General features: G+C 36.9%; 1 protein-coding gene across 12 annotated transcripts in view; it reads right to left on the bottom strand.

The window, feature by feature from the left end:
• The window catches only part of SLC16A7 (solute carrier family 16 member 7), a 266294-nt gene that overhangs the window by 72769 nt on the left and 167370 nt on the right, over nucleotides 1–26155 (bottom strand). For 3 of the 12 annotated variants that reach the window (XM_070495156.1, XM_070495155.1, XM_070495157.1), the window contains one exon: nucleotides 2118–2280. The exons of the other annotated variants lie outside the window; for them this stretch is intronic. The gene's annotated coding sequence lies outside the window, so the exon portion shown is untranslated. The remainder of the gene's footprint in view (nucleotides 1–2117; nucleotides 2281–26155) is intronic. 12 annotated transcript variants of the gene reach the window in all.

Below are 26155 nucleotides of genomic sequence, written 5' to 3'. Positions count from 1 at the left end.
TTGGAATGGGAATGTTTATCCTACGCCTGTCACACCATTGTATTTTGGAAGATTTCACAGGTTCACAGCTGGAGAGGAATTTGTCTCAGGATGAATCATACCTTGAGTCTCCCCCATATCTGATTTGAATGATATTTACATGAGACTTTGGGCTCTAGACCTTTGACTTGATCCTGGAAGGAGTTAAGACTGTTGGAATGAATATTTTGCATAAGAGAAGGACATGAATTTTAGGTTAGGTGTGGAATGCTATAGACTAAATGTTTGTGTCCTCTCAAAATTCATATGTTGAAATCTAATTCCCAGTGTGATGGTATTTGGAAGTAGGGCCTTTGAAAATTGATTAGGTCATGGAGATGGAGCCCTCATGAATGGGATTATCGCCCTTATGAAAGAGACCCAGGAGAACTCCCTTGCCCCTTCTGCCATGTGAGGACATGAGAAGATGGCCATCTATGAACCAGGAAGCTGGTTCCGGTCAGACACTGAATCTGCTGGCACCTTGATCTGGACTTCCCAGCCTCCGGAGAGCCTCCCAGTCTATGGTATTTTGTTATAGCAGCCCCAACAGACTAAGACCAGCCCAAAATTTTAAATATGTTTTCATATTTAGAGAAGAACTGGTCTGAGTGTGCTACCTACTTGCATCTTTGTAGTCTTTTCTTTTCTCCCAGAACCAAAGCTTAGAAAAGATATGTATGGCTCCACTATTAGGGAGGATGGCAACAGATGAGTGAGTTTTCTATTCTGTCTCCACCCTCACTTCTGCCACAGTTCTCAAAGCCACAGAATCCTTTATAGAAACAAAATCTTACTGAGAATCCTACTACCCAAACCAGCTACTCTGGTTTCTGGGGGAGTCAGAGAGACCTGGCTCTCTACCTATCAGCATTTCCCGACTCCTTCCCCAAAATGGTCCCTGAGGTTCCTCTTCAAACACTTAGAATTCCTTGGAGCCTAGACAGAAAACCATTTTTACTATCTTTCCCACCTCTCACATTTAGTGACATTCTCTGGTCAACCTGGAGAAAAGTGGAATTATATTTAAGAGATTTGAGGCCTTCCATTTTTCATTTAGTCTAAAGATTTTCTGGTGTTTGTTCTCTTCCTCAATCTGAAAAGAAGGTCATTAATTGGCACTAGGAAGGGGAGTTTTAAAAAAGAAAAACCCTGGATGTTTCTAGGAAGATTATAAGGCAGAAGAATACGTTTCTCACTTTTCTATTAAAAAGCCAATTTTAAAAAATTGAATAAGAAAAACAAATACACAAGATCTCCTGATACCAATGATGAGATTCAGAAATTTGTTAGAAGCCCCTAGAAGTTTCTATAAAATACAATACCAATGGGGGCAGGATTAAGAAATAGTACAACAACAAGGTGAATCAACTTGGCCACAGGCATTGAGTAACATGGTCTTCCGTTTCACCAACATAAGCTTCCCCGGTCTATCGACTCCTCTGCCCACTGGATGGCTGAAGCTTCCTGTGAACCATTGCTCTTTGTAGAATCCTGGATATATTTAGTTCCATCTATGACATATCTCTTTGTCATTCAACACTGTGTCAGCTGTAGCCTCATGATTCTGTGACCCCTGCCCCTATCTCCCTGAGTAATCATGTTTATAATATGGAGAAACTAAAGACAACCTAAATGCCCAACCTTGGGAAGTGGTTGAATATATTACTGTCATCCACTTGAGAGACTGTTATACATAAATTTAATGATTATTATGAAGATTAAATCATAACATGGGAAATATTTTTTATATAATGTTCAATGAAAAAAGGATGATATAAACTTGCATGATAGAAGAATTCAAAATATGTGACAAAAGAGATGTATTAAAAAGAAAATGCATAGGCCATAGTGTTAGGGTGGGGCTTATAGAAAACAATTATATTTTCTTATACTAATTTGGGATAATTCTATTATAATAACTTAATATATAAAACACTTTAAGTTAATATTACACATCTAATTAGCTGCCCTAATTTTGGGTTTTATATGTGTTTTTAAAAATAGGTTAATTTTCACTCATCTACAATCAATTCAAATATGATTATTGTAAGGTAATACAATGAAACCAGAAGCTATGTTTTACTTAGAGATCTTACCTCCATTTTTGTTTCCTTTTTTTTTTTTTGTTTTATATTGTTTTGCTTTTAGTTATATCTAAATGAAATTATGAGCCTCTTGTATACGTTGTAAAGACGATCCCCAGAGATGGTCCTCATGCATAAATTTAGATATAAATTACATTTGCTGATAACCAACGACCTGTATAAATAACATTCACTGTTACCTCTTATGTTACAAGTAAGCATCACTGATTAAGACATTTGACACTTTAACATCTGCATTTTCTCATAACTCTATTTAGTAGCTATTGCCGCCACTTTGTAGACAATGCAACCAAAATTCAACCATGTGAAATATCTTTTTTTAAGTCTCTGCAGCATCTGTTTTACTCCAGGACTAGGCTCTTATAGAGTTAAGAGCTGTGCACGTTGCTTTTCAATCATGAACTGCCTGACATGTTCTGATCGCCACCCCTTCTCCACCCCACTGGATTTGGCCTCTTCTAATATTGCTTTGCTTGTGGTCACTGCCCAAGTTTTCTGCCCTCCACCCATTCCAACTATGTGCTTCCCCAAAGACTTCAGGAGACACTCAGTTAGTTTGGTAATTGCCAAAATACAAAGAGGAAATGAAGGCTGGAGCCCACAGAAAATTAATCATCTAGTGGATTCAGCACTAGGCGGGATTATGAAACTTTGAAGGGTTTGAAGGGAAGAGCTGTGGAACTCTTAGGAACCTAATCAGGTTATCACCTATTTCTTCTACTATACACTTATGAGAGAATTAAATTGGTAATTTTGATTTTTTTTCATAATTATTTGTCCCCTACCCATCCTTGTCATGCTTCTCTGCAGGCAAAGTATACTCCCTACCCACTGACTTGGGCTAGGCCACGTGACTTGCTTCATCTACGGGACGCCAATGATGTCTAGGCCATGCCCAAGAGTAAGCTTAAAATGTATTTGCACGTTTTGACTTTACAACTGTAGTCCTTACCGTCCAAGATGGGAACATGTCCCTTTAGCCCAGATCCCTGAAAATAAGAATATGTTTGAAGATCAGCCAATCCTACCAGAGTGAACCTGAGTTATTGCTGACCCATCGCCGCCAAGTAGCATGAACAAGAAATAAATACCTATTGTTGTAAGCTCTAAGATATTGGAGTTGTTTGATAGAAAAACAAAATCTGAGGTTGGGTGGGTAAAACAAAATCCTAAACTATGTGGCACTGGCTTGAGGGATGGGCAGCTGGTGGTGAGGACTCTCTGTTAGAAAAGGTTAAACAATGACAATGTATGCTAGGCAGAGGCAAAATATTTGGTAAAACTTTTGCCTGTGATATCCTAAAAGGCAGAAAATCCACACAATGCAGTTAGGGTTCTGGGACAAAAGATTTGGAGAAAAAATGTTAGTAGCATGAATTTTTTTTTTTAATTATTTTTTTTTTTTGAGGAAGATTAGTCCTGAGCTAACATCTGCCGCCAAACCTCCTCTTTTTGCTGAGGAAGACTTGCCCTGAGCTAACATCTGTGCCCATCTTCCTCCACTTTATATGTGGGATGCCTGCCACAGCATGGCTTGACAAGAACACCTGGGATCCGAACCAGCGAATCCCAGGCCACCAAAGTGGAACACGTAACTCAGTCACTATGCCACTGGACTGGCCCCATGAATTGGTTTTAATTAGCTACATTCACAAGTTCTAGGAAAGGCAATGAAGTCATAATAGACACAACCTGTTTGCAAGCAGGGATGCAAAGGGAAAAGGGACAATCCATGTGTTACAGGATTTGCAGGGTTGAAAGACACATTTTTCCCTCTATCTTTAGCCTGGAAAAAGATTCTCAAGTTAAGACACCAGCTGAGGGCAAAAACTAAATCAAAAGGTCACTAAAGCAGGGGTAAAGACCAAACCCAGGATGTAGCCTTAGTAACTTTTCTTAAAATCTCTTAAAGGCTTAAGTCAGACACCAGTAAATTCTTTCAGTTTGAAAAACAGTTGGGAGCAGAGGTGGAGAAGAGATCAATGGTGTGGTCCCTGAAGATCTAATGAACTCAGATTTTCTATAATTCAGTCTATTTAGAGAGGCATGTCTCAGAAAGAACTGAGAGTTATTATTTGCACTAAATAGAACCAAATAATTTTTGAAATATTTTTTAAAGGGTTATACTATAAAATGCGCTATCAGCCTGCATGGAAAGCAACAGTGACTGTTGGAAATGTAAAATGACCACGTGATTAAAGTGACTCCAATATCCTGTAACTTGCTTTACGTGACGTACAGAGATGTAACACTATGGAAAATTTAAATACATGTATTACAATAAACGTTGCTAAAGTGTTGTAACCCTTTAAGCAAGTGACATTCACACTGGCTTTTAATTTCCTTATTTGTAAAAAGCGCAGGATTAAGTGTTCTCAGAGGTCCCTTTCAGCTCATATTTGATTCTATGACACTAGTTCTATTTTCTAGACTTTCTTAGCGTGTGACATACAAACTTTTTCCCTCCTCTAGGAAAATGCTACTGCCATTCAAAAATAAGTAATGAACAGATAGACATTATTTGAGAAAGTTTTCCAAGATTCCAAAAATATGGGCTGAAGGAGAAAAGTTCTTTTCAAAGAATCATCTGAAGGAATTCCATTATATAAGTGGACGGGGCCAAGCATTTAATTAAATCCAAGAGGCTCCTAAAGGCCAAGTGCTGGTTCCTTAAGCGTGCTTAGAATTTTATTCAATTCCCAAATCACAATTTAGTTTCCGTAAAACTTATTGTATGAGAACCTCAGAGGATCTGGTATATGTTTGAATAGTTTTTCATTTATCAAGATTAAAATATTGAAGCATATTTTCACGTTCTTTAACAGAATACGTTCCCATAAAAGTGGGACAATTTGGTTAAGTGTTGCAAATAAATCACATGAAGATATTTTTCAAAGATAGAATGAAAATAGAGCCTCCGATATTATATATTCAAAATGTTTTAAAGAAGTATGTAATATTTCAATTCATACACTATATGTTTTTAGTTCCCATATTTGCCAAATTTATATACTCAAATAAAAATATTATACTACATGAATACCAAATGGGAATCATTTCAATCATTTATTGTTTGATAAAAATATCATATTCAATAGAATTTAAATAATCACTAAAGAGCATTAATAATGCATCAGAGTTGACTATTTACAAACATTCCAAAAGGTACTCCTCTTTTCAAACTTAAACATAAATTTTATGACACTGACTTTGGTGGGGACTGTTACTGCAATCATTTCTTATAAAAGATCAATAAAAACCAGCTGAAATAGGCAGCAGAGCTGAAAATGGTCACTTTCATCACATCTTATGACATTCACAAGATTCACTACGAAGATCCTCTCTAAGGAAGGAATTCCACAGAATTCACCATTCCAAGCCCTCTTATTTAGAATCCGATGTCATTGTTATGTAATATTCACTGAACACCGATAATGAAGTTGGTGCTGACTGGCAAAAATGAACCCAAAGTTAAATATAACCTAGCCGAGAGCCACAGGCGTGGCTGAAAATAAATTGATTGGTTCGATCCTGCTTATCACCCCTGGAAGGTCACCAGAAAGAAGGGTCATCCCGAAGGCAGAGAAAGAAAACCTTCTCATTCCCTTTCCCTTTGCTCACTGTCCTAGTCGAGACTGTGAATCCCATAAAAACACATAAACAAACAAACTGTGGTCCTCTGAGAACTGATGACGCACTTGGACCACAGCAAATGAGAAGCAACAGAATTCTCAGAAACCTTTTGCCTTTGCACACTGCATTCATTTCCCCCACCTTAGCCTTCTCCTAAAGGAGCCTAAGGAGGCTGCCTTCTTTCAGGTTTGGCTACCAACTGGGCAGGGAAGATATCAATAATTCCAAGCATCACCTTGATTCTAACCTAATTTCTCTACCTTTTAATTCTTTTATTAGTTTGATTTTGTTCCCATCTAGCGCTTTCCTCATAGCTCCTGGCATCCACCCATCCTCCCAGACCAGAGATTCTGCTGCCTGACTGGGAACCATTCTCTTCATGTTTGTTCCGACTTTGCTGCAGCTTGAATGAAAAGTTAGCTCTCAAGCCCTAAAGCTTCCTTTACATTCCTTCATGCTCCACGAGAGAGCGCTGTGCTTTCTCTGACCTTCTGGTTGCCAGTTCCATGCATCCCAGACTGACAGACAGCAGGACATGCAGCTGAGATAGAAGCAACAAGCTTCCGGTCCTTTCTGCTCTGCTCACTAGAATGACACCATTCCAAACCTGGGAACAGCAGAAAGGGATTCCTATCTTTCACCTCCATCTCAGACAAACCTTTCACCCAGTTCCTTTGGGGTCAACCGTGTAAAACTCATCACCAAGGACCTTGGGGAATGAGGCTGCATTAAGGGATTCCTGGGGACTTAGGACTCTAACCCGCTCCAACTGGCCCCTCTGGGTGATGGAAATAATTAGACCTTTGAATATAAACCTATCCTGAAAGGAGTTCACACTGACTAAGCCATGTTCCTCATGGACCTAAAAAAAAAGACCTGAATGTCATTGGTTCCATCTGTGCCCACAGCTGACCCTCTTAAAGGATTCAGTAAAAGAAAGCTCTCTATCCAATATAAGAGATTAAGAAATGCTATAGGTTGAGGGGCCAGCCCTATGGCCAAGTGGTTAAGTTCGTGTGCTCTGCTTTCGCGGCCGGGGTTCGCTGGTTCAGATCCTGGGCACAGACCTAGCACCGCTCATCTAGCCATGCTGAGGTGGCGTCCCACATAGCAGAACCAGAAGGACCTACAACTAGAATATACAACTATGTACTGGGGGCTGTGGGGAGAAGAAGAAGAAAAAAAGAAGATTGGCAACAGAAGTTAGCTCAGGTGCCAGTCTCTAAAAAAAAAAGAAATGCTATAGGTTGAATCACTATTTGCAATATTACGTCCAGTCACACTTGACCTTAAATGGGGCTACAAAACAAGAACTATTCTTCGTTCACCATCATGCCTACACCTCTCCCTAATGTATATGAATCTCCTGATAGACAAGGAAATTATTTCAGGAAATAATTGAGTTAGGAAAAATGTTATTAACAATTTTTCTGCAATTTTTGAAGAAGTTCTATAAAAAAAAATGTTTGCAATGAGCTAGGGAGGCTTCTAGATTCCAATGAGAACAGTACGTTTATACAGAGAGTTTTTCTGGTGCAGAGAAAACTGAGGTTCCAAACTATTCTTACAGCGCCAGGGAACTGAAGATGATTCCAGGAATCTATTTGCATGAACTGACAATTTTGTTTTGTTTTGTTTGTTTTGCTATGTGGCTACAGGCAGGGGGGAGAGAGCATGGATACCCAGGAGGGAGCAAAACAATACAGTAAGCAAGAAGGATGCCATGGTAACCACACTGTCCAGCCTGCAGGTTCCAGTGGACAGACTGTTTAAAGACAGACACTAAAGAAACTGTTTTCCTGAGAGACATTGAGGCTCTGTACACAGTGATGTTTTAAGATTTAGCAGATAAAGTTTGGTATAGATTTGGACAGGGGGCGTTTTTGCCATTCCTGCCTGCACCCCAGCTTTCGGTCCTTGGGAATCAATTACTTTGGGAGCATTTACATAGACAATGTTGTTGTTGCTATTGGTGTTGTTTCCACTGAAGGCATTTGCAATGGTGAGAAACAGTAGTGGAAAAACGCATTTGATCTCTCTCTGATATCATGTGAGTCCCAGAAATATTTTGTGGGAGACATTTCAGAGAATTCAAGGTCCCTGTGAAGAGAAGTGAAGGGTGAAGAGTCTGAGATTATTAATATCAACCTGACTCCATATTCAGTCAATATTCAACAAACATCCATTGAAAACCTGCTATGTGCCAAGCACAGTGGCTACAGTGCTGAACAAAACAAACTCCCACCCATGGACGTGTATTTTAGTAGAGGAGAGAGGCAAAAAGAAAGTTACAAACGAAGACAGGACAATTACAGACTGATACCCTGTACAAAGAAAATAAACAGAGTATTACGATAGAGATTCATCATTCAGGGGTCAGGGGTAGACAAAAGAGTGTTTGCAAATATAGTAACCAAGGAAAGTAAAATGCTGAAGAACCTTTGTTTTACTTACTTCTAAAGAGTGGAAGCTGAAGACCTCCTCTCCTCCCTGCCTTTTTCTCAATCCAAAACACAATAGCAACCAAGATAATTAATTCTCAGTCTAAGAGAATTAAGACCACATATAATTCCTATAAAGTTCAAGGTTGCTTTTCAAACTTGCTTAACTGCTATACAGAAAACACTATATTGGAAAATGCCCCAAATGCTCTGCGATGCTCAGCCCCATGGCTCTTGGAAGCTCTCAGGACCAACTCACTCACTCCCTGATTCATTCTTTCTTGGCTGTGGGTCCCAGGCACTCAGCCTGTTTGCTAATCTTGTCCGTTGCCTCTTTGTCCTTTGTAAAAGTTCTACATTGCAGTCTTGACTGCAAATTGGGATAGTCTCCCTAAACCTGCCTTTTCTCGATGCCCCTAAAGTTAGGCAGAAAAGTTCTTTCTTTTTCAGGTTATTACTAATTATCACTGTGGGAAAACACGTAGGGATAGTAAAAATGATAAACATGGGGAAGTTCAACAGCTTACGGGGTATTAACTGTGCTGGTCTTCAATTACAGATCCTGCCTCTCCCTGAGATGATAATTAAAGTGGAAATGAGTTTCTATCCTGAGTTCTTATTCCTAGAGGTAAGCCTTAACCAAGTTCTTTCTTCATTCTAATTCTGTCCTTATGACGAAATCAATGTAGAACATTGTGTTTTTATGTCTTCTTGTTTCTAGCATTCATTCTTTATTTCACCAAACATTTACTGGATATCTCATTTCATGCCAAAGATTGTGCCAGACATTGGAAATATAAAGATGACTATGATATAGAATATAGCTCCTGATCTATGAAATAACTCAATCTAGGAGGTAAATTATGAAGTAGATGGTTACAATTGGTATGATAAACATCATTAGACAGGTAAATTCAGATTTCTATGGGGCTAAGAGGATGAAAATCTAGACTATATGGTGATGGTCAAGGAGCTTTGTTGAGAGGAGTTGAAGTCACACTGACCTGGGTGAGCTGTGTCTTGAAAGATGAAAGGGATTCACTCTTAGCATGGGTTGGAGTGCAGTGGGATTGGTAGTTGTAATACGTGACAAAAATCATACCAGTTGGTATGTCCTGGAAATAGACAGCATGACACCACAATGTCGTTGAAGAGAAATGAGGGTGGACGGGCACACTGTCTATTCATCTTAAAGCTTTGGAACTTTATATTTTGCTTTTTGAACAAGGGGATGATTTAATTAGTTTGCATTTTAAAGAATAATCCTAGCGATACGGCAGAGAAAATACCTGAAGGGAGATAGATGATATACCAACAAAGTAATTAAATTTTATTGCAGTAATCTGGAAAAGCCATGACAAAGCAGTAACCATCGGGCCAGAGGGAAAGAAGGTAGATTTATTAAAAATAACAAGAGCTACAATAATTTGTTAACAGATATACAATATAATAAGAGGTAAATTGTGACATCAAAAACATAAAATATGGGGGGAAGGGAGTAAAGAGTAGAGTTTTTGTATGCAATTTAAATTATTATCAGCATAAAATAGACCATTATATCTATGAAATGATTTATATTAGCTTCATGGGGTGACTACAAAGCAAAACCTACAGAATGCACACAAAAGACAAAGAGAAGGAAATTAAGGCATACCACTAAAGAAAATTATAAATTCATTAAAATAGATAGCAAGAGAGGAAAAAAGGAATATGGGAGCTATAAAATAGTCAAAAACCAATTAATAAGATGGCATCAGTAAGTACTCACCTATCAATAGTTACTTTATATGTAAATGAATTAAATTCTTAATCAAAAGGCATAGAGCAGCTAAATGGACAAAAAAAAAAAAAAAAACAAAACAGCCAACTATATGCTGCCTATAAGAGACTTCAGCTTTAAGGACACACATAAGCTCAGAGTGAAGAGAGAGGAAAAGATTTCCATGCAAATGGAAAGCAAAAGAGATCAGGATAGCTATCCTTATATTACCTACATAAGTCAAAATAGATGTTAAGTCCAAAACTCTAACAAGAGACAAACAAAGTCATTATATAATGAAAAAGGGGGCAATTCATCAAGACGATATAACAATTGCAAATATATATGAACCCCAAAATGGGGTACCTAACTATATTAAGTGAATACTAACAGATCTGAAAGGAGGAAATAAGACAGCAATACAATACAGTAGGGGATTTCAACATCCAACTTTCAACAATAGATAGATCATCCAGGCAGAAAATCAATCAGGAAACATTGGACTTGAAATATACTTTAGACCAAATGGACCAAACAGACATATACAGAACATTCCATCCAACAGCAACAGAATGCACATTCTTCTCAATTGTAAATGGAACATTCTCCAGGACAGATCACATGTTAGGTCACAAAACAAGTCCTAGAAAATTTAAGAAGATTGAAATCATACCAAATATCTTTTCTGACCATAATGGAATGAAACTAGAAATCAATAACAGAAGGAAAACTGGAAAATTCGCAAAGATGTGGAAATTAAGCAACATACTTCTGAACAACTAACGAGTCAAAGAAGAAATCAAAAGGAAAATCAAAAAACATCTTGAAACAAAAGAAAATGAAAACACATGCCAAAACTTACGGAAAATAGTAAAAGTAATTCTAAGACAGAGGTTTATAGTGATAAACACTTACATTGAGAAAATCTCAAATAAACAAATTAACTTTATACCTCAAGGAACTAGAAAAAAGAAGAACAAACTAGACCTAAAGTTAGCAAGGAAAAAAAGAAATTATAAAGATCAAATCAGAAATAAATAGAGACCAGAAAAAAAAATTAGAAAAGATCAATGAAACTAATAGCTGGTTTATTTGAAAAGACAGACAAAATTGACAAACCTTTGGCTAGACTAAGAAAAACAAAGAGGGAGAAGACTCAAATAAATAACGTCCCACATAAAAGAGGAGACATTACCACTATTATCACAGAAATACAAAGGATCACAAGAGACTACCATGAAAAATTACAAGCCAACAAATTGTATAATCCAGAAGAAACGGATACATTCTTAGAAACATGCAAACTACCAAGACTGAATCATGAAGAAACAGAAAATCTGAACAGACCAATAACAAGTAAGATGATTGAATCAGTAATCAAAAACCTCTCAAAAATGAAAAGCCCAGGACTAGATGACTTGACTGCTGAATTCTACCAAACGTTTAAAGAAGAATTAACACCAATCCTCAAAGTCTTCCAAAATATTGAAAAAAAGGAACACTCCCAAACTCATTCTATGAGACCAGTATTACTCTGATACTAAAATAAGGACACTACAAGATAATTGAGTTACAGGCCAAATGAACATAGATGAACATAGATGCAAATATTCCCAACAAAATACTAGCAAAGTGAATTCAACAGCACATTAAAAGGATCACAATCATGATCAAGTGGGAATTATCCTTAGGATGCAAAGATGGTTGAACATACACAAATCAATAAATGTGGTATACCACATTAATGAAGGATGAAAATTATATCATCATCTCAATAGATATACAAAAGCATCTGACAAAATTCAACATCCTTTCATGATAAAAACTCTCAAGAAATTAGGTATAAAAGGAATGTACCTCGACATAATAAATGCCATATATGACAAGCTCACAGCTAACATCATACTCAAGAGTAAAAAACTGAAAACTTTTCCTCTAAGATCTAGATGAAAAAGAAAGAAAAGTCATCCATATTGCAAAGGAAGAAGCAAAATCGTCTCTGTTAGCAGATGATATGAACTTAAATGTAGAAAATCCTAAAGAATCTACCAAAAACTGTCAGAACTAATTAACAAATTCAATGAAGTTCCAGGATACAAAATCAATACACAGAAATTAGTTGCATTTCTATACACTACAACTGAACTATCTGAAAAAAGAAATTAAGAATGAAATCAATAGCATCAAAACAATAAAATACTTAGAAGTCAATTTAACCAAAGAGGAAAAGGTCTCTGCACTTAAAGCTATAAGACTTTGATGAAATAAATTGAAGAAGTAATATTTGGAAAGATATCTGAGGTTCACCGACTAGAAGAATTAATAATGTTATAATGTCCACCCTGCACAAAGCAATCTACAGATTCAATGGGATGCCTATCAAGATACCAGTGGCATTTTTCACAGAAATAGAAAAAAAAATCCTAAAATTCATATAGAACCACAAAAGACCCTGAATAGCCCAAGCAATCTTGAGAAAGAACAACAAAGCTGGCGGCATCACACTTTCTGATTTCAAACCATAATTCAAAAGTATAGTAATCAAAACAGTATGGTATTGGCATAAAAATAAGACATATGGACCAATGTAACAGATTCACAAACCCAGAAATAAACCCATGCAAATACAATCAACTAATATCTGACAAGTGAGCCAAGAATACAAAATGGGAAAAGGAGAGTCTTTTCAATAAACAGTGTTGGGGAAACTGGATAATCATATGCAAAAAAATACAATTGGGCCTCTATCTTGCACCACTCACACAAATTAACTTAAAATGGATTAAAACTTAAATGTAAGAATAAAACCCTAAAACTCTTAGAAGAAAACATAGGGAAAAAGTCCCTTGATACTGGTCTTCACAATAATTTTTTGGATATGACACCAAAAGCACAAGAAACAAAAGACAAGGTAAAAAAAAAAAAGTGGGATTAGACCAAACTAAAAAGCTTCTGCACAGGAAAAAAAATCAAGGAAATATATTTTCATAAATGTGTATATAGATATATACACACACACACACACACACAATGGAATATTACTCATCCATAAAAAAGACGGAAATTCTGCCATTTATGATCACATGGATGGACTGAGGGCATTATGCTAAGTGCAATAAGTTAGAGAAAGACAAATACTGTATGATCTCACTTATATGTGGAATCTAAAAACATCAAACTCCTAGAAACAGAGAGTAGAATGGTGGTTGCCAGGGGATGTGGCGTGGGAGAATTAGAAAGATGTTGAGTGCACAATAGTAACATCTAGTTATAAGATGAATAAGTTCTGAGGATCTAGTATACAGCATGGTGACTACATTTAACAAAATTTTTTTATTATACACTTAAAATTTGCTAAAAGAGTAGATCTGAAATGTTCTCACCACAAAATAAAAATGGTAATTATATGAGGTGATGGAGGTGTTAACTACCCTATTGTGGTAATCATTTCACCATATAGATGTGTATCAAATCATCAGGTTTCCATCTTAAATTTACACAACGTTATATCTTAATAAAGCCGGGAAACACACATATCCACATCCCGCCCCCCACCAACACACATACACAAGCAATGGATCAATATAAAGTTCAGAATAATAGTTACTTCCATGGTGGGGGTACACTGGGGATGAAACAGGAGAGGAATAAAGTCATTTCAAGTGATGTTTCTAGTAAATTCTTCAGTTGAATTGCATGCTTCTGGAGATTCATTATATTAATCTAGTTTCTAATTTAGGTAAATGTTACTTAAAATCTTTTATATTTATCAAATATATATATGATATAAAAAAAACACATAATAAACAGTAGTGTTCTTTTATCTACTTAGTAGATGAAAATATTGCAGAAAGGAACTGTCTATTATCTCCTCTCCCTCTGTTTATTGCATTTTGTTTCCTTCTCTACTGTGACATGCTTTAATTCTTAAAAAAAAACAAATTTAAAACATTATAATTATTCAAAGTATTCCTGAGGAGTAAGAGAAAAGTGATTTCCTAGTTTTCTATATTTTTCAGGAAAGCTCATTTAGTGAGAGCTGGCCTAATTGTTGACTGTTTCTCAAGTACATTTGCTGTGCTTGAATAGATAAATGATAATAAAAAGCCAATAATTACTAAATAGATTTTATATAAGTACTAAGTTTACTGTTAGATAAACCCCAAAAAAACAAATAAAAAAAATCAGGAGATACTTGACATCAAAAAAGAAAAGAGCAAGGACCATGTCAGCCTAACAAAAAAATACACTAAAATTATACTTAAAAAGAAAAAGTTTAATTTTAAGTAATTTGTTTATTCAAAGTGTACATCTTCAATATAAAAGAAATTAAATTGTTTCATCTGATTAGTGAAAGAGCATAGTAAAAATACTAAAAAATGAGGTAAACTGGTTTTACCTAGAAGCATCATAAATCAGAGGCACACTCTGTCAAACGTTAGTCATTGAGAGCATCAATCTGTGCACTGACTCGCTGTCAACTCCAGGTTTGAGGCTTAATCATTTCAGGAGCAAGAAAGCTGCGAGTCATATTTTACCCAAGAGACACCTGGGAACATATTCATGCTGCAACTCATAAATTTTTTGACAATTTGCCTGAAGGTCAATTGGCAATAAAATAATAGGAATTTTAAGTTTTGAACAGATTATTGAAGGCGGATTTAATGACTATTTAGCCTGCATTGTCATTTGGTCTCATGTATATATCCACCGGGAAATATGAGCAGCCTGCAAAACTAGTAAAACACGTAATAGTCCTGAAGCGCACATAATAAGTAAGCGCAGGATGCGTAAGCTCTGAATACCATCAGAATATCTGACACCAGGTCTTTCCTTCTAAAAGGAGAGCTTCTTTAAAAAATATTTTATATCCAAAGGGGAATAATTCATTAATTTATGATACCTATACAAATTTTATTAGATCATGCATCATATTTATTCAAAGACTATAATGCAATTACGGAAGATTGCAAAATTGGCCACAAATTATTCCCCTCTCTGTACTCACCTCTTTAAATAGTTCCCTTTCACACTTACTCTGGGCTTGGCCATGTGACTTGTTGTGTGTATTAGTCTGTGCGGGATGCCATGACAAAATACTGCAGACTGGACAGCTCAAACAACAGAAACTTATTTTCTCATGCCTCTGGAGGCTGGAGGTCTGAGATCAGGGTGCCAGCATGGTCAGGGCTGTGAGACCCTTCTTTCTGGTTTTCAGAAAGCCGCTTTCTTACTGTGTGCTGACATAGCCTTTTCTTGGTGCACGTGTGCAAAGAGAGATCATGCTCTCTGATGTCTCTTCTTATGAGGGCAATAATTCCATGAGAGCAGGATCCCGCCTTCATGACCTAATTATATCCCAAAGGCCCCATCTCCAAATATCATTACATTGGGGGTTAGGACTTCAACATATGAATTTTGAGGGGACACAAACATTCAGTCCACAACACTGTGACCAATGGAACAATAGCAAATATGAAACAGGTAGATACTTGAAAACCTCGTCTCTTGCCATTCTCGGGACTCTTATCGTCCCTACCCTATAAAGGAACCCAAGCTAGCCTCCTGGATGAGACTTGTGGTCTTGTCCCATCTTTGTTCTTGCTCACCCAGACTAGCTCAGTTATGAATAAAATGACTTGAGAACTGGGTGTCAGTCCTACCACTCTCTGAGACAATTACAACCACAGACTACCAGTGGCCTCCCCATCTAACTGGACCTTTCAAATATTAACACCAGTTCATGTATGACCTAGGCTCACATATCCCTCCCTGGATATTGTGATATGAATTACTGGTCACCTTAAACAGTTCTACCATCAAAATTATGCCAGAGGAAGCTTCCTTCATTGTGTCATTTAATTCACAAATATGTATCAAACAACTCCTACACGGAAGGCATTCATTGAACTAGCATTAGGGGTACAATGATGGAACGAGATGCAGTCCATTCCTTCATAGAGCGTACAATTCTTTGGGAGATAACAAGAAACAAGGCGGAAAAATTATAATACTCTGTGGCAGCTTTTCTCAACTGGAGTTACCTGCACCATCAAACACAGAAAATGATTTGAGTGACTGTTTTCTCAGTTCTCCCAATGATGTTACATAAACATTACGTGCACCTCAATGCATAGGAGATAAATTAATTCAATCCATTCTAAGACTTATGGCATTAAGGTGTAATTTTCTCATCAAACTCTAGCTGACAAAAACTGGTCTATAGTAATAATTACTGTATTAAGAAGTACAATTAAACCAGCCTGAGGAGATCATAAATATATGTTGGTTGAGTCTTGAATGATGAGCATGATTTAGTCAAGTGAAAAGAAAAGACAAAAATGATCCAACGAGAATATTTTGCAAAGGTTTCTGGTAAGAGAGCTGCTGGTATCCTTGAGGACTAGCAGACAAATTTCATTCTCTCTTTCTGTTAGACAACCAATGATGCCCCAGAAAACATCACAGCAAAGTCCACTAGAGATTGAAGCTGCTTGGAAGAACTGATGCACAGAAGGAAATATGTAGTTTCACCTTTATAAAATGTTTCCAATATTAAGTTCAGTGTCACAGGTAAGAAATGCATATTGTGATATTTTCTTCATCGTTGTTGATGTCCTCGTAGGTTATATAAGACAGCTATTCACTATTTCTATGATTTTAGCCTGTACTAAAGAAAAGAAAATGTACTGATTAAATGTTAATATAAAATATTTTATTGGTAAAAAAATTAAATATGACCATTGAACAAAAAAATCCATATTCACTGGTAACTTGTCTAGACTATATAGAAGTCAGACAGTGCATCACTTCACGGACTTAGGTCCACACTTGTTCAACATCATGGGATTCTCATCTTCAGGATTTATTCTGTCTATGTTGATGACATGGTCTTACCTGTATATTTCAGAGCAGGCTTCAAGAAACAACTGAATCTATTTGCCAATTACTGCGAGAAAGAACAGCTCAATATTAACTATGCCAAAACTAACTCATCCTTTTTGGTAGATGTTCTACACTCCAATAGAAAATGCTCAAACTTCTATCCAATAAGTGAGCTTCCTTATTTGTGGGAGTATTATGTCTTGACATGCTTATTACACTGCTCAAAATCCTAAATTTTAGAAAAGCTTTGTAAGTTATTTTACGATAGAGGTGATAGAAATGGAAACTTCCTGAATACAAAATATCCCAAGTCAGAGTCAACTCTTTTATGCTTTATGGTGCAGAATTCCATGACTTTATTAAAGCTTTGGTTCAAATAGCTGACTAGATCAAAAGCTGCATTTGAATGAAAGTCCTTGGGCTACTGCAAAGTCCTCTTGCAGAACCATATTGGTACAGTGATGGCACAGCCCTGCCTCCAGGTAAGAATACAAGTAAGGCTCTTTGATTCTTATATAATAATGTCATTTTTGCAACCCACACGATTAGAATACAAGCAGATCTATCTTATTTCAATAGGCAATACAGAACTTCCAACCCCTTCAGTCTTGACTATTTGCTATCCAACTTTAGTCAAAAGTCAGCTAACAGATAAAGATATTTTGTAAATTTGCATTTAGATAAACCCTTCTGCTGTAAGCACATAGTGATGAAAAGTAAAATCTGAAAAGAGAAAACCAAATTAAATAACTAACCAAAATGATAATAATAATAGCAGCAACAACAGTGAACATCTCCACTGACTGGAAGCACGGGAACAAGAATGAGTCTCCTGGAATCTGGAAGCAGGAAGCAGCCAATGAAGCAGAAGTTCATGTTCTGCATAACAGAGGGGTCTCAAGTGTTCCCTGAAAGACGGGAGAGGACAGAGTCTGGCTCACTGATGCAAGCCCGGTGCTGCTCTGGGCCTGCCTTCCTTACTCTCATCCCTCCTTAAAGTTAATCTCTTGGTTTTGTTTCTCTGGAGAACCCTGACTGATACAGATTTTGGTACCATGAAATGGGATGCGGCTACTACAACAAATACCTAAGAAAGTGGAAGTGCTTGTGGCATTGGGTAATGGGTAGAGGCTGGAAGAGTGTTGAGGAACTTGATTGTAAAAGCCTAGATTGTTTTGAACACAATGGGGCTAGAAACATGCACATTAAAGGTGCCTCTGGTGAGGTCTCAGATGGAAATAAGAAACGTTATTGGTCACTGAGGGAAAGGTGATCCTTGTTATAAAGGGGCAGAGAATTTGGCTGAACTGTGTTCTTCTATTAGGTGGAAAGCAGAACTTGTAACTGACGAACCTGGATATTTAGCTGAGGAGATTTTTCAACCAAGTGTGGAGGATGTAGACTGCTTTCTCCTTGCTTTGTCTAGTAAAATGGGAGAAGAAAGGCACAAATTGAAGTAGAAATTGCTAAGCAAAAAGAAATCAGAATTTGATGATTTGGCAAATTCTCAGCCTATCCAGATAGTGTGCACTGGAAACAGGGTCAAGGACAACCATTTGCTAAAGGAATTAGGTGCGTGACTCACAGATACAATCAACTATCTCAGCAGAAGCAGAAGGAATAGAGATGCAGGTATCCAGAAAAGACCTGTGGAGAACCCTTTATCTGGTGGCTTGGACCCTGAAAATTGCAAAGGGTGGACAAGGTTTCTAAAAAGTCAAATCAGGAGAAACACTGTCAGCCTGGATTGAAAGGTATGAAGGAAGAATGACTCTGAGGGGAAAACCAAAGATGGAGCGGCCTTGGCTAAGGACTTCTTCAGTTCCAGAGGGTGGGGCCACCTCCTCCACCCCAGGAGGCAGGGCTGATAGGGCAGGGCCACCCAGCAGGCCCAGAGGACGGAGCATCAGCCACAGAGAATTGTTCTCAAGCCTTAAAACCTAATGGAATTTTCTCTGCCAAGTTGCAAACTTGCTTTAGACCAGCGACCCTTTTTTCCTCCAGTTTCTCCCTTGTGGAAGGGGAATGTCTATTCTATGTCTGATGTGTGGTTGTGTCTTGGAAGCAGATGACTTGTTTTCTAGGCTGCACAGGTCCACAGATGGAGAGGAATTTTGCCCCCGGACAGACCACAACCCAAGTCTCACTCATAAGTGATTTAGGTAGAATTTCGATTTAGAGTTGATGCTGGAATAGTTAAGACTTTGGGGGATGTTGGGACTGGGTGAACAAATTTTTTACATGGGAAGGACATGAGTCTTGGGAAAGATATGCTCAAGTCCTAACCTCCAACATGTCAGCATGTGACCTTATTTGGAAATAGGGCCAATGAAGATGTAATTAAGATAAGCTAAACTAAGTTTATACTGGAGTAGGATGGACTCCTAATCCAATATGACAGGTGTCCTTATAAGAAGTTGGCCATATGAAGATACAGAACAAAGGGACAATGCCACGTGGAGACGGAGGCACTGATTGGAGCTATGCTCCCACAGTCTGGGTCTATCAGAAGGCAGAGAGGAAAGAAAACTCTCCTAGAAGCTTCCAAGAAAGTACAGCCTAGCCAACACTTTAGTTTCAGATTTCCAGTCTCCAGAACTGAAAGAGAATCAGTTTCAGTTGTTTTAAGCCACCGAGTTTGTGGCACTTTGTTATGGCAGCCCTAGGAACTGTTCAATAGGATTTACAGTCTACCAGGTGAAGTTTTATATGAATTCACATGATTCTCGTACTAACCAAGTGAAGGAAGCACTATTATTATTGTCATAAGGCCCATTTATAGCTCACTTAACAGAGGTTCTGACAGGTTATGTGATTTATTCCTGATTTGCAAAGCGAGTCAACTGTGATGCCGGGTTTGACTTGGAGCCAGGTTTCTGACACCTACACCTTTTACGGCTTGCAAGCACTGACACTCTCTGTTCCTCTCTCTTTTAGATGGTCGTGTGTGTTTGTGTGTGAGCTTGCATGCGTGTGTGAATATTTATTGGTAACTGCCAAAGGGCCTTCTTGAATTTTCTAGAAACTCATGGTGTATATCTGATAATGGGCTAAAGAAATAGACATACTTTTTGATAGTAACTTGATTTACACACTCTCAATAGAAAACTGAGAAACAGGTGAATATTCAAGGAGCAGAGTGAATTAGAATAACACCTACATATTAAAATGCGCAAGCAAGGTTCTGAATATAAATATCAAATAATGAAAGACGAACTGAAAAGTCTACTCAAAACATGATAGGAAATCTATACATACTCAACTTCAAAAAACCACTTTATTCACTGTTAGGGTCTCAAACAATTTTTTTAATCATCATAAGTCAAAAAATTCTTTTATCTTTAAATTGCACGTGGATTGTTTCAGACTTTAAACAAAGATGCTTCATATTTATCTTCATATTTTGATTTTACCCATATTTTACGTTTCCTTAATTAGTGAAACTTTAGCCACTTAACATTTAACTTGTAAATGATGAACCTGTCAGCACGGTTTTATTGTGTATCAAAATGAACAGTGGCAATATTCTCTTCTCTAACCTTGAGAACTTACATATACCTAAGGAAATTCATACACAGACAGAAGGAGTGGATAATATAAATTATAATAAATTGATACACAAATTTTAGCAATGCTAAGGTTGAATCTGGAAAATATCGCTACCCACTTATACCTTAAATGCCAGTGCTTACTTAGCTATACCTCCAAATGGAACTGTATTAAGGGATAAAATATGATTTCCCTTTCTACAACAGCATGAGCACTGACTAATACACCATAATGACACATTAACTCTCCTTGTTGCTCAGTAGATAGACTTTGATTCTGGTTCCAGCACTCCCAAACGCTGTTGGTGCATTCCCTTGCTGTCCCCAGTGCCTCATATACAAAATGTGATGTCCTACAAGGTGCCTCCTAGCTCTAAATTTCAATTGCAAAATCATCAACCATTGTCTGACATTTAATTTTAGTTCAAGAGAAATATAAATGGAAAAGTGCATATGCCATACCACAATAACATTTAGCTTTTGATGTCTACTTGTCTTTATCACTTGAGTCTAAATACAATTAAAACAAGTTTTCTTGGCCTTGGACAATGGCCGAATAAAGGCAACAATGGCCAGACACTTTAGAAAGAACTGAAACTTTCCATATAAAGTCATCCAATTTGTGGCTCCAGAGGCCTAACCAACGTACCTCTTTATATCAGAAGCTCAATGCAGAATATGATTACTCTGCAAATGTATGGAGCAGATACTTTTATTTTTAGATATCAGCTTTGAAAACTGTAAAATTTAATAAGCAATGACTTTAATTATAACTAAATTATACAGATGGCATCACCTGAAATATAACCGTACAATAACTTCATATCTTACCATAATATAATCACGAATGTTTGGGGAACAAATTACCTAAGCCCTATAACAACACCCATTTACAATATTTTCAGCAAAGTACACAAAGACATTTATAAACCATTATGATTTAGAAGAAAAATGAGATTACTTTTGATATTGTTATATAACATCAAGTAAAAATGAAATTTTAGTGATTAAAGATTGTGTTCTTTTCAAAATTTCAGTGGGGGGGCCGGCCCCATGGCCAAGTGGTTAAGTTCACGTGCTCTGCTTTGGCGGCCCAGGGCTTCGCTGGTTCGGATCCTGGGCACGGACATGTCACCACTCATCAGGCCACATTGAGGTGGCATCCCACATGCCACAACTAGAAGGACCCACAACTAAAATATACAACTATGTACGGGGCGGATTTGGGGAGGAAAAAACAGAAAAATAAAAGAGAGAGAGAGAGATTGGCAACAGTTGTTAGCTCAGGAGCCAATCTTTTTTTAAAAAAAAAAATTTCAGTGGGAAGCAAACTTTAAAAATTTTCCTTACTAATGAAGACTTGGCTGACTACATAACGTACTATGTTATTTTAAGTAATTATGATTGATACATCTTTCAGCTAAGAGTTTAAGAATGACATGAGTTAGTTTTATAAAAACATTTACAAATTCTGTTCCCCTAACACAAGCACAGAATACCTCACAAGGATTAACTTGGTACAAATGAAAAGCAAAATCTTTTTCTATCAGCCAAAATTTATAGAGTTTTTCATTGTTCTTTCATTAAGCTTAGAACATGAAATCAGTTCACATCAAAGGAATTTAAAAACAAAAAGGCTATAATCCCAAGTATAGCTTAAACAGGAGTACAATTTGTATAATTTAAGTTACCTGAATAGAGAGAGAGCAGGAATTTGCCCCTTTTCTCAGGGCTCAGAGCTGAGAACAGAGGCAACTGATCATTAACTTTTAGCCAGAAGCAAGCTTGCACAAGTATCTCAAGAGATCGCCTACTCAGCCTTCCCTCCTTCTTCTCTCAATCAGGGAAAAGGTAACCCTCTCTCTCTTCCAGGAACTTATTTTGACATGCACAATTAGTTCGTACTTCTCACACTGTAAAGTTAACTTGGCTTGAACTATATCCTGGGTCACAGAAGGTGACCAAGTCTGGTGATTTGAACTGCTACATTTAATCTTCTGATTCTCTTTCTCTAACATTGAAATAAACACATTTTCAAGTGTACCTACCAGCGTGTGATTTAATATCACGTATAGAACACACTGCAAAGTGCTCTAATACATAAATTAGTATGTCAGTGACTCTTCACCGAGTGTAGGGCAGATATCTCAGTAAGTGATGAACAGGCATGGAGAGGTCAAGGCCACGTGCTGGAGCCCTTGAGGGGTAGTTTTGTTTTGCTCCTGATCACACAGTACACTCCTTCCTCAGCCAGCCATTCTGCAAACGCATGTCCCGCCACAAAGGGTCCTCACCTAAGAGTGTGAGGGTGAATCTGATGTGGGTCGGTGTTGCCATTTTATATTTGAAGAAATTACAGTAAACTTTGCAGAAATGGAAGGCCATCATTTATTGGGTATTTCTCAAATGCTAGGTAGGTTACTTTACCAAACAATTTACATCCATGACCTCACTCTCTAAACTAAGTAAGATAGACACTATGACACAAACTTTAAGCATGAGGACAGTGAAGCTCAGAGTTTTGACTACTTATGTAAGGCCATACAGCTGATAAATATTAGTTCTTGGATTCCAATTCTAGTTTGTCTGGAACCAAATCCATGTTCCTCTCCATTAAACAGCAGGCCAGCCTTTCCACATTCAGTGGGTGAGGGGCCTTTGATTTCCCATGTGAAATATACTGTTATTTAGACCTAGGCACTAAGCAATAATAGCTAGTTGTAAAATACAATTCCCAAAGATTTTAATAGGTTGCATCTCTAAATGTATATAATGGTTACAATAACCAGAAACAACATAAATAATCTCTGGACGTTTTCTCCAATTTAAACAAATAAAGCAATGCCTGTACAATACAAGACATGATTTTTTTTTGTCTTTTGTTAAAATCTCAAGTTCAAAAAATAAAATGAAACAAAAGAAAAGCATTAGAAAATTTTGCCTAGTACAAAATTAGACATACACTGAGGTTTTCATACAACGAACAAATTGTACCATGGGTTTCACAATTATATAGTACATTTGACAATCAAAAGTAGACAGCATCTTTACTGAGAACTCTTCAAATACCTTTGTCTCAACACAGCAAAGCAAGTGCTTACTAAGTGTTCAATACATTTATTTGGGACAAAACTACCTGATGTAAGATAGGTGATTAATCAATTAACAATAACTTCATTTTGTACTCTGTAGTTACACTTCAAAGTCGTTTCTTTTTCAAAAAAGTTAGAACAAAATTTAATAAAGTTGTTCACTTCATCAACTACTTTTATATAATGCAAATATGACAACAAGACTCACTTTTATGCAAATAAATGATTATTCACTTTATTAAGTAAACATGATATTAATTATACCAAGAAGGCTAAATTTAAAAAGCTCTCATAGGCATGATTAATATTTTTTATATAGTATTATAAAAGTTCTAAAGTTAAATAAGAAGAGAAATACAAAGATATATCTGTTTGATATGTAAAAATTATTATATCAAGAAAGTAACTTGATAACATAAGATCTATAAAGATTAAAATTGGCAAGACTGTGAACAATGTCTTTTGTACTTATTTTGTATGCTTTTTCTTATAGTTAATATAATATTAAATCCTTAAAAAATTACTAGCCAAGTGATAGAAATCATGGTCTGTTATCTTTACAAGGCCTCTTAGAAAAGTAAACTTTTCTCGAGTTTACTAGAGCTCTAATTATAAATTATTCATTTGCTTTCTAAATGTGGAATTTATTTTTCTTCACATAAGATATTTCTCCTACTACATTATTTTAACATCTTAAATACATATTTTTAGCATATGTACCAAAAATTTGAAATTACCTAATTTAAATTGTTTGCTGAAGTTCAAAAAATAGCAAATATTATTAATCAACTTTAATATGCAACTTTTGACATCTATGTCATCTATGAGTAAAAGCCTCAACAATCTGACTCATCTTTTTTTTTTTTTTTTTACAAGAAATACATTAGTTAAAGCATTGAGCAACCACGTTATTAAAGTTGAACAACTGAGCTTTGGGGGTGTGACATAAATGCAGACCGTCGTGTTTGCTACATATAAACCTCTGAGTAAAGAAAAGCCAAATGCAAAACAGATTTGCTCCCCAAGGGCCCTGGGGAGAAAAGGCTGAAGGTGACTGACTTTTGCCAAGGTTACAAATTCTCAAGAGAAATTCAAAAAATATGATAATGTGAGATTTTCTTTTTTTGATTCCAGTTTTGAAAATTCTTCAATAATATGGGGACAGGAGAGACAGGAAATACAGCCTCAGGGGAAAACCTTGATGAAGAGCATGTGTGCTCTTGTACCAGGTTATTAATTCTGCGTTTGAAACATGACAATACGTTCTCGGCGACGAATCTGTTTATAGCATTTTCCCAAGTTCCATGTAGCATTTGCACATGTCCCTTGTGAGATTTGGATGTTTTTTGCATTATGGCTAAGGAGTGACCACTGAATTAATTTGGAAAACCCAAGTTTTTCATCTGAATAAAAACTGCATGAAATTCCACACAGCAGAAAGCTCAGGTTTATGTTTTGGGTGAGAAACATCAGGGAAGCATTCAGAAAACAAAAAAATCAAATGCCTCATAAACACGATGGGGATCTTCTAATGGATTGTTTTCCTCATCTGGATAAATTTTTTTCTTTCTTATAATGTGAAAAAGAATCTATTTTTTAAGGTTGAGAAGAATAAAAGGAAAAGAGCCTTCAGTTAAATTTGCTTTCAGAGAACAATGAATTCCTTTCAGCTTTCAGGATGCCACAGGAAAACATAACAGGAGCAAGGTGGTCCTAAACACAAATACACAAGAATTCTACCATTTCAACGATTTCCCTCTTTCTGCTGCTGGCAGTGGCTCACCCTAGAACAGAATTATTGGAAGAGCGATTTGAGTAGATGGAGCATTGAGACCCTTCCTTCTTCGACTATTATCCAGACAATAGATCTCACTATATTCAGCTGATACAGGAAACACGTTCAGAGAGAGAGAGTGCTTTAAAAATATCTTTCTAGCTCAGAACCTCTGATTCCACTTAGCCCCCTGCCATCAGCCTCAGCGTGCTCTGTGGCCTCACAGCTGTCTATTAAACGCACCAGCGTCCTGCAAGCGACTCAGCTGGGTCTCACTCAGCAGTACCGTCTCCCGTCTCTATCATCAAGTCGAAGTTGCCAATCCTTGTACATTCTACTTCCACAAGGACTCCAATGTCTCCTTTTCTTCTTTCCCACAGAAACCATTTAATTTCAGTAAATTTGGCAGCTTCCAGTTGTTATTCCAGCATCCAATCTATTTGAGTAAAGCCTCCATATCTTTGCTTAAATTGTGCAGTTAATACAAGCTCAGACCGCAGCACACTGCTAGTCAAAACTGGTCAATAAGGCCTCCCCTCCCCTTTCCAGCCCCCACACACCACAACCATCTGTGCACACACAGATATGCCAGGACATACGTCATAAAATACGATGATCAAGTGTGTCGTTTCCATCTACTACTATAACCAATAATACTAACATTGGTGTTTTAATGTGCCTTGGCTTTTCACTGCCATTAGTAAATCAGAAGCCATTATTTCTCCCGGTTTTAAAAACACTACAAAGGCATTAGACATTAACAAGACGAGTCAACGAATTTAAGGCAACATTACATCTACTGGCCCGGGCACACTTCACCAGGTATGAGATTCTTCCACATCTCAAAATAAGTTTATAGCTTTAGTAAAAGTTAATAAAAACCTTTAAAAATTTATT

Source organism: Equus asinus, chromosome 22 (genome assembly GCF_041296235.1).
Source record: "Equus asinus isolate D_3611 breed Donkey chromosome 22, EquAss-T2T_v2, whole genome shotgun sequence".
In the NCBI taxonomy this organism is placed as follows: domain Eukaryota; kingdom Metazoa; phylum Chordata; class Mammalia; order Perissodactyla; family Equidae; genus Equus; species Equus asinus.
The sequence above is the reverse complement of the archived record's forward strand: the minus strand, read 5'-3'. Positions and strand labels throughout refer to the sequence as shown.